This window comes from Dipodomys spectabilis, unplaced genomic scaffold (genome assembly GCF_019054845.1).
Source record: "Dipodomys spectabilis isolate Male_0828 unplaced genomic scaffold, ASM1905484v1 ptg000054l, whole genome shotgun sequence".
Lineage (NCBI taxonomy): Eukaryota > Metazoa > Chordata > Mammalia > Rodentia > Heteromyidae > Dipodomys > Dipodomys spectabilis.
The window spans coordinates 1,032,969-1,050,342 of NW_024870731.1; the positions used below are offsets into that span (position 1 = coordinate 1,032,969).

A 17,374-nucleotide genomic window follows, 5' to 3' on the forward strand; every position below is an offset into this window, starting at 1 on the left:
ATCTAGTAAGCGTGCGACCCTGATTTCCGTTCCCAGTGTTATCCAAAAAAGAGAAATATTTGACAGAATTACTCGCTAATGGATGTGAAATATGACTAATTTTGTATCTTTACATGTTGATTAAAGAAGTATCAGAATTCATCTATGACAATATCTTTGAAAGCAGTAATGATACTGACATCTAGAAAAAATCACAGCCTCGGTAATTTGATGTAGTTTCATGGTATAATTGGGATAGTTTGTTAAATTTTACATGAAAATTTACTCTGTAGTTCTATTAAATAGTGGTGACATATATACTGAAGTAAAATGTTAGGTATTCTCTGTCTCAAATCAACATCTCTGAGCATTTGCTAAGCAAAGGGCAGTAGATTAGGATTAATTTTAACAGTTCTAAGAACTTTATACAAATTCACTTTTCCCTGTAAGACTGTATATGCTTATATTAATAGGCCTAAGAAGGAGAATAATTATAAAGAAGTAGAGCATTAACTGGGCGCTGGTGACTCATGTATAATTCTGCATGCTCAGGAGGCAGAGATCTCAGGATCGCAGTTCAAAGTCAGCCCAGGCAGGAAAATCTATGAGACTCTTACCTCCAGTAAACCACCAGAAAACCGAAGTGGCGCTGAGGCTCTAGTGGTAGAGTACTCGCCTTGAGCTGAAGAGCTGAGAGATGGTGCCCAGGTCCAGAGTTCAAGCCCATGATGGACAGAAAAGAGCTCAGAGACAATGCCCAGGCTCCGAGTTCAAGCCCCAGTATGGCAGGGGGAGGGGGATAAAGGAAGGGAGAGGGAGAGAAAGGGATGGAGGGGATTTGAGAGAGAGGGGAGAGAAAGAGAAGGGGAAAGGTGGGGGGAGAGGATAATTTTGTCCTGATTGAGTTTATAAGTTTAAAATGTTGGTCATTTATGGAGTACACCACATTAAATAAAATGGGTGATTAATTAAAGCATGGTGTATAACTTTTGGGAGTATAGCAGATTTTAAATAGAAGTTCAGGTTAAATTAACAAGGGGCTGGGTGCTGGTAGGTCATGCCTGTAATCTTAGCTACTCCTGGGGCTGAGATCTGAGCATTGTTGTTTGAAAGCCACCCGGGACAGTGAACCATCTGGGGCAGTAAAGTCTTGTGAGAGTCATCTCCAGTTAACCTCCAAAAAGCTGGAAATTGAGCTGTGGCTCAAGTGGTAGAGCACCATCCTTAAGCAAAATAGTTAAGGAAGAGCTCAAACCCCCAGTACTGGAATAAAAGCAAAACAGCAACAAAAATTAACAGGTGATCGATGTTTATTTAAGTACTTGATATGAAGTGAAATGGGGAGAAGAAAATTGAATTGCAGAAAGTATAGGGAAAGGAAAGATGATTTCTACTTTGATTAGTTTGGAATCTTGGGGAAAAAAACTGTTGGCTGGGCACCAGTGGTTCAAACCTGTAGTTCTAGCTACTCAGGAGGTTGAGATCTGAGGATCCACAGCCAGCCAGGGCAGGAAAGTCCATGAGACTCTTATCCCCAATTACACACCAGAAAACCAGAAGTGGTGTTGTGGCTTAAGTGGTAGAGTGCTTGCCTTGAGCTGAGGGACAGCGTCCAGGCCCAGAGTTCAAGCCCCACAACTAACAAATAAAAAAACTGTTGAAACTTGTAATTTTTGGAAAAGATTCTTGATTCAGCTTAATAAAACATAATTATATGGAGAGTTACAGATTGAGTTTCATTTAGTTTACAGAGAAGCGAAGAGAACTGAAGTTTGATGGTCATTTAGACAAGGAACTTTCAGAATCCTATGCATTTCTTATGGTTGATCGAAACCAGGTGAGTTAACTCCTTAGACAAAACAATTTGACAATGTTCCCTTACAACTAATTTCACAATTTTCAACAGTATATTTGATTATAAACATTTTCTTGGTAGAAAAGAAAAGATTTAGAGGGATGAACTAGTTGTTTTTGTGATGATTTCTTTTTCAAGTGTTCGGTTTGTTTGTTTTTTTTCTCTGATCAGTCCTATTTCATTCTCCTGGAGTGTGCTTGATAATATGTTTACCATCTAGAGTTGCTGATTATGTGATTGTAGCCATATTTCCTCTTTTAAAGATGGGTTACTTTTTCTTTAAATATTTTGCTGTTTCTAATTCACTCTAAAAAAGGAAATGATTGCAATTGTAAGAGGAATTAAGACTGTCTCAACTAGAATAAGGATGGATTCCTGACACAATTGGTTTGACAGATTAATTTTTTTTTGAGGGGGGTTCCAGTAGTGGGGCCTGAACTCACTCTGGGCTTGGGCACTGTCCCTTAGCTCTTCAGCTCAAGGCTAGTGCTCTACCACTTGAGCCACAGCGCCACTTCTGGCTTTTTTCTTTTTGCTTATGTGGTGCTGAGGAATCGAACCCAGGGCCTCAGGCATGCAAGGCAAGCGCTCTACCACTGAGCCACCTTCCCAGCCTATTATGTATGTCTTAATCTTGGCATGGTGGTGTGTGTCTGCAGTCTCTCAGAAGGCTGAGGCAGGAGACTTTGAGACTAGCCTGGACTACATACAGCTAGACTAATCATGACTCTAAAAACCCCACAACTTTGCGATATTCTCATCTTTTCACTCGTTTCAATCAACTTAGAATTAGCACTCACCATTCACCCTACTGGCATCTTTTGTTACCAACATTGTTTACTTCTAATTGATCAGAGGTTACATTTTAAAAGGTTATGTTAGGTGTGGTGGTGCATTATTGAATCACTGCCTGGGCAAAAAATAGAAGACCTTGTTCAAAAACATAACAATAAAAAGAGTAGGAGGTACAGCTCAAGTGATAGAGCCACTTGCTTCAAAATTTCAAGGCTGGGTTCAAACTCTAGACTCCTATCCCTTTCCCAGAATGTTCTGGTCCAAGTGATTTTATAAAATTTGTTCAGTCTGATTTTTTACCCTCATTTCATTTTACATTGGTTCAATGTCTGCTGTCTTGACTAACCTTTCATTTCATCTCTTTGAAAAGATATCAGACTGTACCAGGCATTGGTGGCTCACAAGGGTAATCCTAGTTACTCAGGAGGCTTAGATTTGAGGATTACAGTTTGGAGCAACCCAGGAAGAAAAATCCATGAGTTATCTTCAGTTAGCCAGCAAAAAGCTGAAAATGAGTGTGGGTCAGGTGGTAGAATGCAAGCCTGGAGCAGAGAAAGCTCAAGTTGAGATCTTAAAACACTGAGTTTAATCCCTAGTATTGATACACACGTGCATGCATACAAATCACATCTTGTATCTCTATTATTGGTTAAATATTTGGATTTTTTTTTTTGTATTTCAGTATTTCTTACTCAAATTCATATTTTTTCTCTTTAGGTATTTATCTTTCTAGATATGCTGATCTATTACAAGCTAATCCTTTGGAAGCTGGGGCCATAGATGATGTTGTTATTTTTAAAATAATGGAGGTAATTTTAATTTATATGTGTCAAAGATAGCATGTGATTTAAATTTTAGGAATTTAAGAGTTTAATTTCTGGACCGCGCAGCACGCGTGATGCCGCCGCCCGTCGTCAGGGTGGTGTGGCTGGGTCGGGCGCGGTAAACCGAGCTGCTGGCGCTGCAGGAGTCCTGGCTGCGGAGGCTGCAGGCCAAGCCTCGAGGCAGGTGCGCCCCTGCTCTGCGAGCCAGCGGGGCCCCGTGTATACATCCGGGATACGCGGCGGCCTGACTCCCGAGGAAACGGCGCAGCTGAGGGCTCTGGGCGCCGAGGTGCGCACGACAGACCGCGGCAGCCTGGCCACCTTCCACCGCCCGGGACAGCTGCTCTGCCACCCAGTGCTCGACCTGCGGCTCCTTGGCCTGCGCCTGCGCCCCCACGTGGCGGCGCTGGAGAAGTGTGCGGTGCGCCTGTGTGAGCTCCGGGGCCTGCGAGATGCCTGCGCGCGGCCCCCGCCCTACACTGGAGTCTGGTTGGGTCGAGAGCAAAATCTGCGCGATTGGTGTCCGCTGTGGAAGGCACATCACATCCCACGGCCTGGCGCTGAATTGCAACACTGCACCATACATGGTTTGAACACATCGTGCCCTGTGGACTGTTTGGGACAGGTGTCACTTCCCTGACTAAGGAGCTCCAGCGGCAGGTCTCTGTGGATAAAGTAATGCCGCCTTTCCTCGAGGTCTTTAAGGAGACCTTTAAGTGCACTTTGGTCTCAGGGGACCCCACCTAAAAGGGATTCATACCGCCAGGGTAGTCTTGTCCTGGAAAGCAACCCAATCCAACTCCAGGTGTCAGAGTCCAGATTAAAGGACTGCTTGTCATTCTCTGACTATAAGACCAAGAGCAAGATTATGAGCCATGAGCTATTGTTTCCTTATGTACCCTGATTTATTTATATCATCCCACACTTCTCCAGACATTAGATAGGGAAACACCATGAAAAGCAACATGCTATATAAAGCATTGGTATGACTATCAGCACTCATTTTTCAGCTTAGAGGAACTCAGATGTCACATTCATTCTCTAATTGCTTTTCTTTTCTGTCCAAGACCAGGACTCAAACTCAGTATCTGACCCTTTTGCTCACTGGCCATTGCTCTACCATCTGAGCCATGCCTCCAGCCTCTTACTTTTTTCAGTGCTGTGTCTAATTGAGCAATTCTGGTCTCTAGTTCCTTTGACTTTGTGGGAATCAAATCTCTGAACTACCCAGTGAATGTGATGATATGGTTTTTCATTATCAGGAGAGCTGGGTTCATTTTGCAATAAAGGGAAAAGCCACTTCAAAGGTAGAGTCTCTAAACTTGGTAATTTACCTAAATTTTCTTAGCATTACCAGGTAGATCAGAAGCTACAAGAAAAACAGAATGATTTCTCACACTGGCCAAGCGCTGAGGTTTCCTTAGATGAGATGTCTTAAGTCTAAGGTTGTGTATAATCATTTGCTATTTAACAAATCAAAGCTTATTGACAATAATAAACATTTATTGTTTGTAAAAAAAAAAGTTTAATTTCCAAGTCTTCAGGAGTGATGAAAAGTCTATACCTGTTAGAATATGAAACTATTTTTGAGCAGTTTACTTGCCATCTCTGATCTAAGCTAACCATACTTTTTTGTTTTCCAAAGAAAAGAATGACAGGTTAATATGTTCGTGATGTAATTTAGATGAGTGAAGTTTTTATTAATAAAGTTTCTGTTTATTTGTTAAAAATTAAGCTCATCGTGAAAAATCATGCTTGCATTGACACTCAATAGAAGTTTTTTTTTTCTATTTTAGGGTAAAATAAAGAGCATATATGACCCCATGAGTATTAAAAGCTTGGAACCTATGTTAAATAAAAGTGCTTTGGACCCAGCAACAAAGCATGAATGTCATGTGTCAAAGAATGCCAGTAGAATTCCATCCCTTTTGGCTCACAGAGCCTATGAGCTTACTCAGTAAGTGCCTGCATCCATTTTAATGTTACAGCCTGTAATATCTATTTTGTTACTAAACCTTCAAAATATCTCCCTTTCAGTTTTCTCCTCTATTATATCAGTTTCTGGTTTTCTCAGTTAGATCCCAATCTTTCTTTTTTTCTTTTTTTTTTTTAATAACAATTTATATATATTTTTTGTCGGTTGTGGGGCCTGAACTCTGGGCCTGGGCACTGCCCCTTAGCTCTTCAGCTGTAGTCTAGCACTACCACTTGAGCCTCAACCTCATTTCTGGCATGTTCTGCTTATGTGATGCTGAGGAATGGAACCAAGGGCCTCATGCATGTAAGGTAAGCACTCTACCACTGAGCCACCTCCCCAGCCCAGATCCCAATCTTTCTTACTGAAGTTTGTTTAGTGTTTCCAGGATGGCTCAGAAATACAGTGGCCTCTGAAGCCTGGTTATATATAGACATTTTTGTTGTTGTTGTTGTTGTTGGTCATGGGGCCTGAACTCTGGGCCCTCAGCTCTTCAGCTCAAGGTGAGTGCTCTACCACTTGAGCCACAGTGCCACTTCCGGCTTTTTCTGCATATGTGGTGCCGAGGAATCGAACCCAGGGCCTCATGCATGCAAGCAAGCACTCTACTACTGAGCCACCTTCCCAGCCCTCAGATGTGTTTTTCTCTTGAAATGATATGCAAAATGGTAACTAGGATTGGTTTCATTTGTGTCCTTCGTAGTTTACTTTTGGGATCAAGTTGGCTTTTCTGGGCTGAGCTTGAGGCTTAGGCAATTCCATTTGTAATATTTTCATTAGGAAATATATTACACATCCTCTGTAGTCAACTTCTCAGAAGTAAACTTGAAATACCTAAAAGTAGCACCATGAACTCCAAGTAGATTATTATTATTTATCATCATAATAATGATTAATAATTGATGATTTGTGCTGATACTGGTTTAAACTCAGGGCCTTGCAATCTTCATTGTCTCTTTCCACTCCAAGCTAATAATCTACACTTGTGCCTCACGCCCAGACCTGGCTTTTTGCTTGTTAATTGAACATAAGAATCTATTGTGGGGTGGGAGGGTGTCTGTCTTGGCTGGCTTTGAACCAGAATCCTCAGGTCTCAGCTTACTGAATAGCTAGAGTTACAGGCTTGAGCCACTGATGCACAGTATAAGTATATATTACAAAATACATATAAAATACTAAATTTATTTTGGCTAAGGGGACATGTTTAGCTTAAACCAATTTTCCCCCACAGGTACCTAAATAATTTTTCAAAAGGAAAAAGATAAATACAAGATTGCACTTTGTATCACTTACATATTCAAAGAAGTTAATTTTGTGTTCTCTTATTTTTAGTATTACTTTTATGAATATGGCTTTGATGAATTAAGGCGAAGACCAAAACACATTTGTCCATATGCAGTTGTATCTTTTACTTACAAAGATGACATACAAATTATCTTCATTGAGGTAAGAGTTAAAGAGTTTTAAGGTTGAGAAGACATACATTTCACAACTCCTCCAGAATGATGTGAGCCTGTCATGTTGCCCCACCTTACCTGTTTACATTTTTCTTAAAATTAATTGGATATTTGATTGGCCATTTTGACTTTAAAGGTTACATTGCAAGACAAAACAAGGATAAAGAAACATTCAACCAAACAAAAAAAAAAGTACAATGATCTGTGAAAGACAGGTTGTTGAATATAGAAATAGATACTAAATTTTACTTACACTTCAATTGGTTCTTTGTCAGTTTTTGTTTATGTTTTTGTTTGTCGGTAGTGGGGCTTGAACTCTGGGCCTGGGTGCTGTCCCTCAGTTCATCAGCTCAAGGTGTGCGCTCTACCACGTGAGCCACAGTGCCACTTCGGGTTTTTTGTTGGTTTATTGGAGATAAGAGTCTTGTGGACTTTCCTGCCTGGGCTGGCTTTGAACTATGATCCTCAGATCTAAGCCTCCTGAGAGGCTGAGAGCACCAGTGCCCGGCTCTTAGTCAGTTTTTAAAATTGATATTTTGTATATTAGCTTTCTTGAAAATTAAACTAAAACTAAATCATGTGCTAGTTGGAAGCCTAGTTATTGGGAGTTTTAAAAACTTCCAGGTGATTTTGATGTTAAGCCAATATTTAGTATCATTGGTGATATCTTACAAGCTCTAATATAAAGTGGCTAAAAACCAGTGAGCAAAGTTATCCACTTTCCTTCAATGTGGTGATCCCAAGCTATTTTTTTTTGGTGGGGGGGGGGGTCTGGTTGTGGTGCCTGAACTCTGGGCCTGGGTGCTGTCCCTCAGCTCTTCAGCTCAAGGCTACTGCTCTACCACTTGAGCCACAGTGCCACTTCTGGCTTTTTTCTTTTTGCTTATGTGGTGCTGAGGAATTGAACCCAGGGCCTCAGGCATGCAAGGCAAGCACTCTACCCCTGAGCCACCTTCCCAGCCCCCCCTCCCAAGTATTTTTTTGTTATTTTGTTTTGTGTGGTAATAAAGATTGAACTCAGGGCTTAGACAGATGCTCTACTACTTGAGCCCCTTTTTATGTTGGTTATTTGTGAGGTAGGGTTTGGACTTCATGCCTAGACTGAAATTCTTCTACTTGTGCTTCCCACCAGCTGTTGTACTTCTACTGTAGCTAGGATAAGAGGTGCGAGCTGCTATCTCAGCCATTGATTGAGGTGGAAATTTGACAACTTGTTTTGAGAATTTTAGAACCAAGATCCCCTTTAGATCCCTCCTGGGTCTAAAGACATTTTAAGCTAGTGAAAAAGTAAATTTAGTGATAAAGGTGAAATAGCCAAAGGTCTGAGTTTTTATACGTATTGAAAATAGCTTAGGATATCTATTAATTTGGAAATAATTTTTTTATTGTTATTGTTGGTACTGGGGCTTGAACTTAGGACCTATCTCACTTGGTTTTTTTCCACTCAAGTCTTTCACTACCGCTTGAACCACAACCTCCACTTTGGGGTTTTTACTGGCCAGTTGTTTACTTTGATTCTGGTCTGTAGCTCTACATCTTATTATATCAGTCAAGTTAGATAGACCATCCATCCTGTACCTTGAATGTGTCATAGTCTTAGGGCCCTGCATTTGTTGTCTCTTCTCTTTACTAATTAATCTGCTGTTTTCTTCTATTCCTGCAAGTCACTTCTTGAGATATTTTTTGTTTTAGTTTTGTCGGTTGTGGGCCTGAACTCTGGGCCTGGGCACTATCCCTCAGCTCTCCAGCGCAAGGCTAGCACTCTTACCACTTGAGCCACAGCAGCACTCCTAGCTTTTTCTGCTTGTGTGGTGCTGAGGAATCGAACCCAGGGCCTCATGCATGCAAGGACAAGCACTCTACCACTGAGCCACCTTCCCAGCTCCTGCAAGTCACTTCTTAAAGGTGACCGACTGTCTAAGGACCTCTTTTTTTGTTGGTTGTAGGGCTTGAACTCAGGGCCTGGGCATTGTTCCTGAGCCTCTTTGTGCTCAAGGCTAGCACTCTACCACTTGAGCCACAGCCCTCATTCCAGTTTTCTGGTGGACAATTAGAGATAAGACTCTTACAGACTTTCCTGCCTCAGCTGGCTTCAAACTGCAATCCTCAGATCTCAGCCTCCTGAGTAGCTAAGATTACAGGCATGAACCACTGGTGCCTGGCTCATAAGGTGTTTCTTAATATGTATGTGTGTGTGTGTGTATGTGTGTATTAGTGTGTATGTATGCATGCTGGTACTGGGGCTTGAACTCAGGGCTTTAGGCCCTATTTAGCTGTTTTGCTCAAGGCTGGTGCTCTACCAATTGAGCCACAGTTCCACTTCTAGCTTTTTTGTGGTTCATTGGAGATAAGAGTATCACAGGGGCTGGGAAGGTGGCTCAGTGGTAGAGCGCTTGCCTTGCAAGCGTGAGGCCCTGGGTTCGATTCCTCAGCACCACATAAGCAAAAAGAAAAAAGCTGGAAGTGGCACTGTGGCTCAAGTGGTAGAGTGCTAGCCTTGAGCTGAAGAGCTGAGGGACAGCGCCCAGGCCCAGAGTTCAGGCCCCACGACCGGACCTCCAAAAAAAAAAAAAAGAGTATCACAGACTTGTCTACCCAGGCTGGCGTCAACTTTTTTTTTTGGGGGGGTGAGGGGGGGAGTCCGGTCCTGGGGCCTGAAATCTGGGCCTGGGCACTGTCCCTCAGCTCAAGGCTAGCGCTCTACCACTTGAGCCACATCGCCACTTCTGGCTTTTTTTTCTTTTTGCTTATGTGGTGCTGAGGAATGGAACCCAGGGCCTCATGCATGCAAGGCAAGCGCTTTACCACTGGGCCACCTTCCCAGCCCCCCAGGCTGGCTTCAAACTGAGATATAAAATCCTTAGATATCAGCCTCCTGAGTAGCTAAGATTATAGTTATTAGCACACAACTTTTTTAGGTTTTTTTGTTTTTTGGTTCGTCGTGGGCCTGAACTCTGGCCCTAGGCGCTGTCCCTGAGCTCTTCAGCTCAAGGCTAGCGCTCTACCACTTGAGCCCCAGTGCCACTTCCCAGCATTTTCTGCATATGTGGTGCTGAGGAATTGAACCCTGGGCCTTAAACATGTAAAGCAAGCACTCTACTATTGAGCCACCTTCCCAGCCCCTTGATTTTCTTTTTTAAAGGTTTTAATCTCTTATAATTTGTCCCATTTTTTCTGCATAGTACTTAAAACCGTCACCATCTGATAACTCTACTTGTTTATTGTATGCCTTTGTCATTAATTTATAAACTATCTGAAATCAAGTAATTTGTTTATCCTTACAAATCTGTTAGCTAAAATTATGGGTAAATAGTGGGAACTTATAGAGTATATCCCCTTATAAAAAAAAAATGAGGGGCTGGGAAGGTGGCTCAGCAGTAGAGTGCTTGCCTCGCATGCATGAGGCCCTGGGTTCATTCCTCAGCAACACATAAGCAGAAAAGACTGGAAGTGGCACTGTGGCTTAAGTGGTAGAGCATTAGCCTTGAGCTGAAGAGCTCAGGGACAGAGCCAAGGCCTAGAGTTCAAGCCCCACGACCAACAACAACAAAAAAATGAAAACACTGCTGTCTTTTGAATAGTCATTAGATTTGGGAATCAGTGTCCTCTCTTGTGTTCTCTCCAGCCTTGAATCCTCTTCCTCACTCGTATTGACATTACTCTGGCCTGGATTACAGTAGGTAAATGAGGCCTCTGAATATTTTATCTTTACATCTTACCCCAGAGCACAGGATTTTTTTTTTCTTTTGGTCCGGTCGTGAGGCCTGAACTCGGCCTGGGCGCTGTCCCTCAGCTCTTCAGCTCAAGGCTAGTGCTCTACCACTTGAGCCACAGCGCCACTCCGGCTTTTTTGTTTTTTTGCTTATGTGGTGCTGAGGAATTGAACCCAGGACCTCAGGCATGCAAGGCAAGGGCTCTACCACTGAGCCACCTTCCCAGCCCGCACAGGATTTTTTTATTTGTCTTTTACCACCTTGTCTTAGCACTAAACCTGTGGTTTAGTGTCCGCTCTTCTTCTTATGCCCATGAGAATGAGGCATTGTTCCACTTGAATATTCAAAACAGTATTATTTATCTTTTATATCATTTATTTTGTTTGTATATTTATATTTGTCGTATGGACAAAATATCCTCTCAATTAGATGTATAGGTTAAACACAGATTTTTTTTTTTTTTGGAGGGTGGGGTCTGGTTGTGGGGCCTGAACTCTGGGCCTGGGCGCTGTCCCTCAGCTCTTCAGCTCAAGGCTAGCGCTCTACCACTTGAGCCACAGTGCCACTTCCAGCTTTTTTCTTTTTGCTTATGTGGTGTTGAGGAATCGAACCCAGGGCCTCATGCATACAAGGCAAGCGCTCTACCACTGAGCCACCTTCCCAGCCCTTGCTTTTTCTTTTTTGTGGTACTGGAGTTTGTTTTTTTTTTTTGTCGGTCGTGGGGCTTGAACTCTGGGCCTGGGCGCTGTCCCTCAGCTCTTCAGCTCAAGGCGAGCGCTTACCACTTCAGCTACAGCGCCACTTCCGGTTTTCTGGTGGTTTATTGGAGATAGAAGTCTCACGGTCTTTCCTGCCCGGGCTGGCTTTGAACCGCAATCCTCAGATCTCAGCCTCCTGAGTAGCTAGGATTTCAGGTGTGAGCCACCAGCGCCCGGCTGGTACTGGAGTTTTGAACTCAATGGCTAGTGCTTGGTAGGCAGTGATTTACCTGCTGAGCCTTATCTCAGCATTTTAGTTTTTTGTTTTCCAGATACTTATTTTTCCTTTTAGATTTTTTTTTTTTCATCACAAAGTGCCTTGGGTTTTTGTCCAGACTGGCTTAGACCACAATCCTCTTATGTATGCTTCCTGAGTAGTCACAGGTTACTGTCCCCCTGCTCAGCTTCTTTTGAGAAAGGATCTTGTCAATTTTTTTACTAGACTGGCCTTAAACCAGTATCTGGAGGGGCTGGGAAGGTGGCTCAGTGGTAGAGCACTTGCCTTGCTGCATGCATGAGGCCCTGGGTTCGATTCCTCAGCACCACATAAGCAAAAAGAAAAAAAAAAAAAGCAGGAAGTAGCACTGTGCCTCAAGTGGTAGAGTGCTGGCCTTGAGCTGAAGAGCTGAGGGGCAGCGCCCAGGTCCAGAGTTCAGGCCCCACGACCCGACCCAAAAAAAAAAGAAACAGTATCTGGAGTTAAAGGTATGAGCCACTTCTCCCAAGATAGGCAAAGCTTTCTAAACTTGTTTTTACTTAACACTATAAACTTTTAACTTGGTTGTCCATGCTTACTAGAAGCTCTGATTGACAGCATTAGTTGTTTTGGTTAAAAACCTAAATAACCTGTGTTTCGACAGTCTTAGTGATATAAATATTCTTGTAAAAATGTTTGAAAACTATTCTACTTTATTCTTAAGATGCTTTGAGGCTGGGTGCTAGTGGTTGAGACCTGTAATCCTAGTTAGTAAGGAAGCTGATATCTGAGGGTCACGGTTTAAAGTCAGCCCAGGCAGGAAAGTCCATGATAATTTTGTTGTTGTTGTTGTTGATCGTGGGGCTTGAACTCGGCTTGGGCACTGTCCCTGGGCTCTTCAGCTCAAGGCGAGCACTCTACCGCTTGAGCCACAGCACTACTTCCGATTGTCTAGTGGTTTATTGGAGATAAGAGTCTCACTGACTTTTCTGCCCGAGCTGGCTTTGAACCGAGATCCTCAGATCTCAGCCGCCTTAGTAGCTAGGATTACAGGCCTGAGCCACCAACAACGAGCTCCACCATACTCTTATCTCTAGTCATCCACCAGAAAACTGAAGTGGTGCTATGGCTCAAAGTGTTAAAGTGCTTGCCTTGAGCTGAAGAGCTGAGGAACAATGTCCAGGCCCAGAGTTCAAACCCCACAATTGACCAGAAAAAGAAAATGTTTGAATTCATGTATGTATAAATTATTGCTATGTCTTCATTAGAGTGAAAATTGTGTTTTTCAATTTTGAACACAATATTTATTATACAAATATGCCTAAATATATAAACATTTTATATTTACATAATTCTTGCTATATATATATCTATACATTTTAAGTATATTCCAATATTTATATAGATCTAACTATCACCAGGTAAATTTGCTGATTTAGAGAGGTTTTAATGGACTAATTTCTGTTAACGGATTTTTTTTTTTAAAGAAAATACCTCCTTTATTTTTTATTTAATTTTTTTGTGCCAATATTTGGATTGATCTCAGGGCCTAGTGTTCTCACTCAAGGCTGGTGCTCTACCATTTGAGCTGTAGGTTTGCTAGCTTTTTGGTGATCAATTTTAAATAAGTCTCAAGGACTTAACTGCCCAGGCTGGCTTCTGACCTCAATCCTCAGGTCTCATCCTCCTAAGTATAGCAAAGATTACAGGGGTGAGACACTGGTACTGGCATTTTTATCCCTACCTGCCTTAAGTATGTATAAATATGGTAATAGGAGGAAAGGTGTGTGTGTGTGTGTGTGTGTGTGTGTGTGTGTGTGTGTGTGTGTGTGTGTGTGTGTGTGTGTGTGTTAGTACTGGGGCTTGAACTAAGGACCCACGCGTTGTGTCTCAGTTTTTTTGCTCAAGGCTAGCACTCAGCCATTTGAATCACAGTTCCATTTCCAGGTTTTGGGTGGTAAATTGGAAGTAAACATCTCATGTAAGTACTTATTTTTCTTTATAAATAGTCTTTGGTTTACTTTAATGAGTAATTACAAATTAATTTGTTCTTTCTGCTTTTATTTTCTTGTGCAATATACCATGAAAAGTAGCACGCTGGGATGTAGCTCAGTGACAAAGTGCTTGCCTAGTAAGTGCAATGTCCTGGGTTTGATCCCCAGTACCAAAAAAGAGACAAGATAAAATAACCAGCAAAAAACTGGGCTGTAGATATATCCCAATTGATGCGAATGCCAGACAAACAAGAAAGCTGAGCAAGCAAAAGGTCCTGAGTTCAAATTCCGGTACAACTAAAAAAACAAAAAAGCTCTCAAAGCATAATGTTTAGAATCCAAAGCCATTATAATTCATAAAGTCACGAAATAAATGTTTAAGCTGGGTTTCAGTTGCTCATACCTGTAATCCTAGCTACTTAGGAGGCTGAGATTTGAGCATTGTGGTTTATAGCCAGCCCAGGGAGGAAAGTCTATGAGACTCTTATCTCTAATAAATTACTCAGAAAAAGCAGGAAGTGGCACTGTGGTTCAAGTGTAGAGTGCTAGCCTTGAGCACAAAGAGGCTCAGGGACACAGCCCAGGCCCTGAGTTCAAGCCCCAGGACTGGCAAAACACAAAAACAAAAATAGCACCTAAGACCTAGCACCGTTGGCAATACTTGCTATTCAGGAAACTGAGATCTGAGGATTGTTGTTTGAAGCGGTCCTGGGCAGGAAAGGCTGTGACTCTTATCTCCAATTAACTACCAAGAAGCTGGAAGTAGAGGTGTGGCTCAAATGGTGGAATGTTAACCATTAGCAAAAATTGCTTAGAGACAGCACTCAGTCTGGGGCTTAACGTAGACCAGTTGCCCTGTGTTCATAAGGCTATGAATTTGATCTCCAGAATTGCAAACAAACAAAAACAAATAACACTTATATTAAGGTCCTGAATGTTAACTTTCATGTTGTTGCCAATCAATAATTTCTTTTTCTTTTTAAAAATTTGTTTGTAGATCTAACAGCTTTAATGCAGATAGAAACATAGGTAAGAGTTTTCTTTTTTTAGTTTTATAAGTTAAAACAAGTTTCAATAGTGAAAGATGAATAAATGTTTGTAATGAATAAAAATCTGAAAGTATGAAAAAGCAAGTAAGTCCATGTTATAAGATCAACATTTTGTCATCATGTATGCATAAGTGTCTTTTTAAGAAGAGGTACTCTAATTGAAAAAAATGACAAAAGTATTTGAAACACATAATTTTATTTTTAAAGATAAAAATAGATTACATTGCTCAGACTTAACGCTCCACTTGTATTTTTTAAATAGTTCAGGTTGTCTTCATACTATTGGAAGCCTCAGCCTCCCTAGTGTTTGAACATTATAAGTATGGGCTACCATGCCTGGCTTACTTGCGTTTTAAAATTATTAAAGTCAAGCCGGGTGCCGGTGGCTCACACCTGTAGTCCTAGCTACTCAGGAGGCTGAGATCTGAGGATCGCGGTTCAAAGCCAGCCCAGGCAGGAAAGATGGTGAAACTCTTATCTCCAATAAACCGCTAGAAAACCGGAAGTGGTGCTGTGGCTCAAGCAGTAGAGTGCTCGCCTTGAACTGAAGAAGCACAAGGACAGCGTCCAAGCCCAGAGTTCAAGCCCCATGACAAAAAAAAAAAAAAAAAAACGTATTCATTTATTTATTTTATTATTATTTTTTTTTTTGGTCCGTCATGGGGCTTGAATTCTGGGCCTGGGCACTGTCCCTCAGCTCTTCAGCTCAAGGCAAGCAGTCTACCACTTGAGCTACAGCGCCACTTCCAAAAAAAAAAAAAATTATTAAAGTCAGCAGAGACTTTGTATTTACTAAAGGTAAAAATGAGTTACAAGCAACATTGACATCTTAAAATGCTTCATAACAAAAATGAGCAAATAGGTGACATTGTGGGCATAAAGAAAAAGGTACTTGAAGCTAAAATCTCAATATTTGGATTTTTCCAAAATGGAAAGTTACCTCTGTGTTTTTCAACTTAAACCTTATTTCTAGGTACTTTCTAGTAAATATGTATTTCTCATTTCTAGTAATTACATACTTCTCTGGCTCAAGCAATGATCTCCTCATTCTTTTTGTTTAGATAAATGTAACTACACTTTATGGAAAGGACAGCTTTTAAATAAAGGAAAGCTTCTGTGCTATATTTCTTTGAGGTCATCCACGCAGGCATTTTTGCCTATTAAGCTGTAAGTATGGAACATTAAATAGCAATTCACTAATGCAGTTCTCTCAGTTTCTTTAGCTTTTTATATTTTTTTCACACTTACATTTTACTTTGTTCCCTAAGAAATGAGTATGAGTAGCTAGGATTACAGGTATGAGCTACCAGTGCCCAGCTGAAAGATAATTTTTGAAAGTTTTATCCTGATTATATAGATTGTTTTTCACTCGATGTTTTATATCTAGTAGACATAAAAGTTAACTAGTTTGTTACTGAGGGCTGAGGATTTAGCACAGTGGTAGAATGAAAATTCTGGGTTTGATTCTCTAGCACTTCAAAAAAGAAATGAAAGTTTATACTTTAATTATTTTAAATAAAAATCATAGCTTTTATTGTTTGTGGTTAGTAAAATTGACGTAGGATTAACTTCTGGCCTAAGGGTATGGAAGGTGGGCAGTGTTGCTACAAATCTATTTACCTATATATAGGTATCTGAACATTCTATATCAAGTACTCTTTACAATAAAGCAAGTAAGTTATTAATGAATATACTCTTCTATTTTCTACCAAGTGTATATATTTGTCTGATGAAGGGGAGAAGAAAGTGGGGGAGAGAGGGAGGGAAGGAAGAAGAGGGAGAGGCATAACATTATTAGAATTTACAGTTCAGGCATGGCAACATGTTATTTATTTTCTTTCAGTCCTGAGAAGTTAGATGTTGAAACAGTTATGAGTATTGATCATCTGAAGCAGAAAATTCCTCCAGCATTGTTTTATAAGGAAACCTACTTAGGTCCCAATGAAGGTAATTTAATTTTTTAAAAAATTTTATCGGGTGGGGGCGGAGACGGGGGGGGGGGGGTGAAGGAGGAGGCAACAATGCTTGATAAAAATTGTACTCATTATGTTTCCCATGTAATTGTAACGCCTCTATACAGTATTTTCACAATAAAAAAAATTATCAGAAGAACTTGATTTGGATATTTACCATGTTATTTTTTTCTTACCAGTTTTGAAGAATGGGATGTATTGTAACCTTTATGAAGTTGTAGAAAAGCCAAGAATTGGAAATAACTTGGAAAGTTTACTGCAAAAACTGGAGAAAGAAAAACTTGTGAGTGATAGCTGTTTGGATATTCTTTTCTCTTTTTCAAAATTATCTGTGATCATATTGAAACCGGGTTTTTAGACCTCATGCCCAAAGTCCAGAAGTCGCGGGTTTGGTCTGGCCATTTGCCTCCATATGCCAAGAAAAAATGGCAAAGGACAGAGATAGGTTTATTATATTGCAGCCCTGGGAAGATGACACTTCCATACACCTTTAGTCTCTTCAGATGTATAGAGACATTGGCTTCACTTTAAATAAGTGATGGGAAAAAGGTATTCACATAGGTAAAAAGTCCCAAGTCACAGGTATTGCCTTGTTGACCATTATTAGCTCAGTCTTCATCCCTAGAGGAATTCCAGGAAAGTTACCGCTTTATCACTGGAACAAGATGGGCTCCTGAGGATTTTAACTGTGTCCATTAATATTATGGAAAGAAGACACTACTTGTTTGAGGGGCAGTTTCCATTCCATACAGATGATGATGAGAATCTGCTTTTCTTCTACAAAGAGGTGATTACAGAGGAACTGC

The 17,374-nt window shown here is 41.0% G+C and overlaps 1 pseudogene; it reads left to right on the forward strand.

Moving 5' to 3' along the window:
* The first annotated feature begins 3,445 nt into the window (after positions 1–3,445).
* LOC122107926 overlaps positions 3,446–17,374 on the forward strand; it is a 31,289-nt pseudogene continuing 17,360 nt past the window's right edge.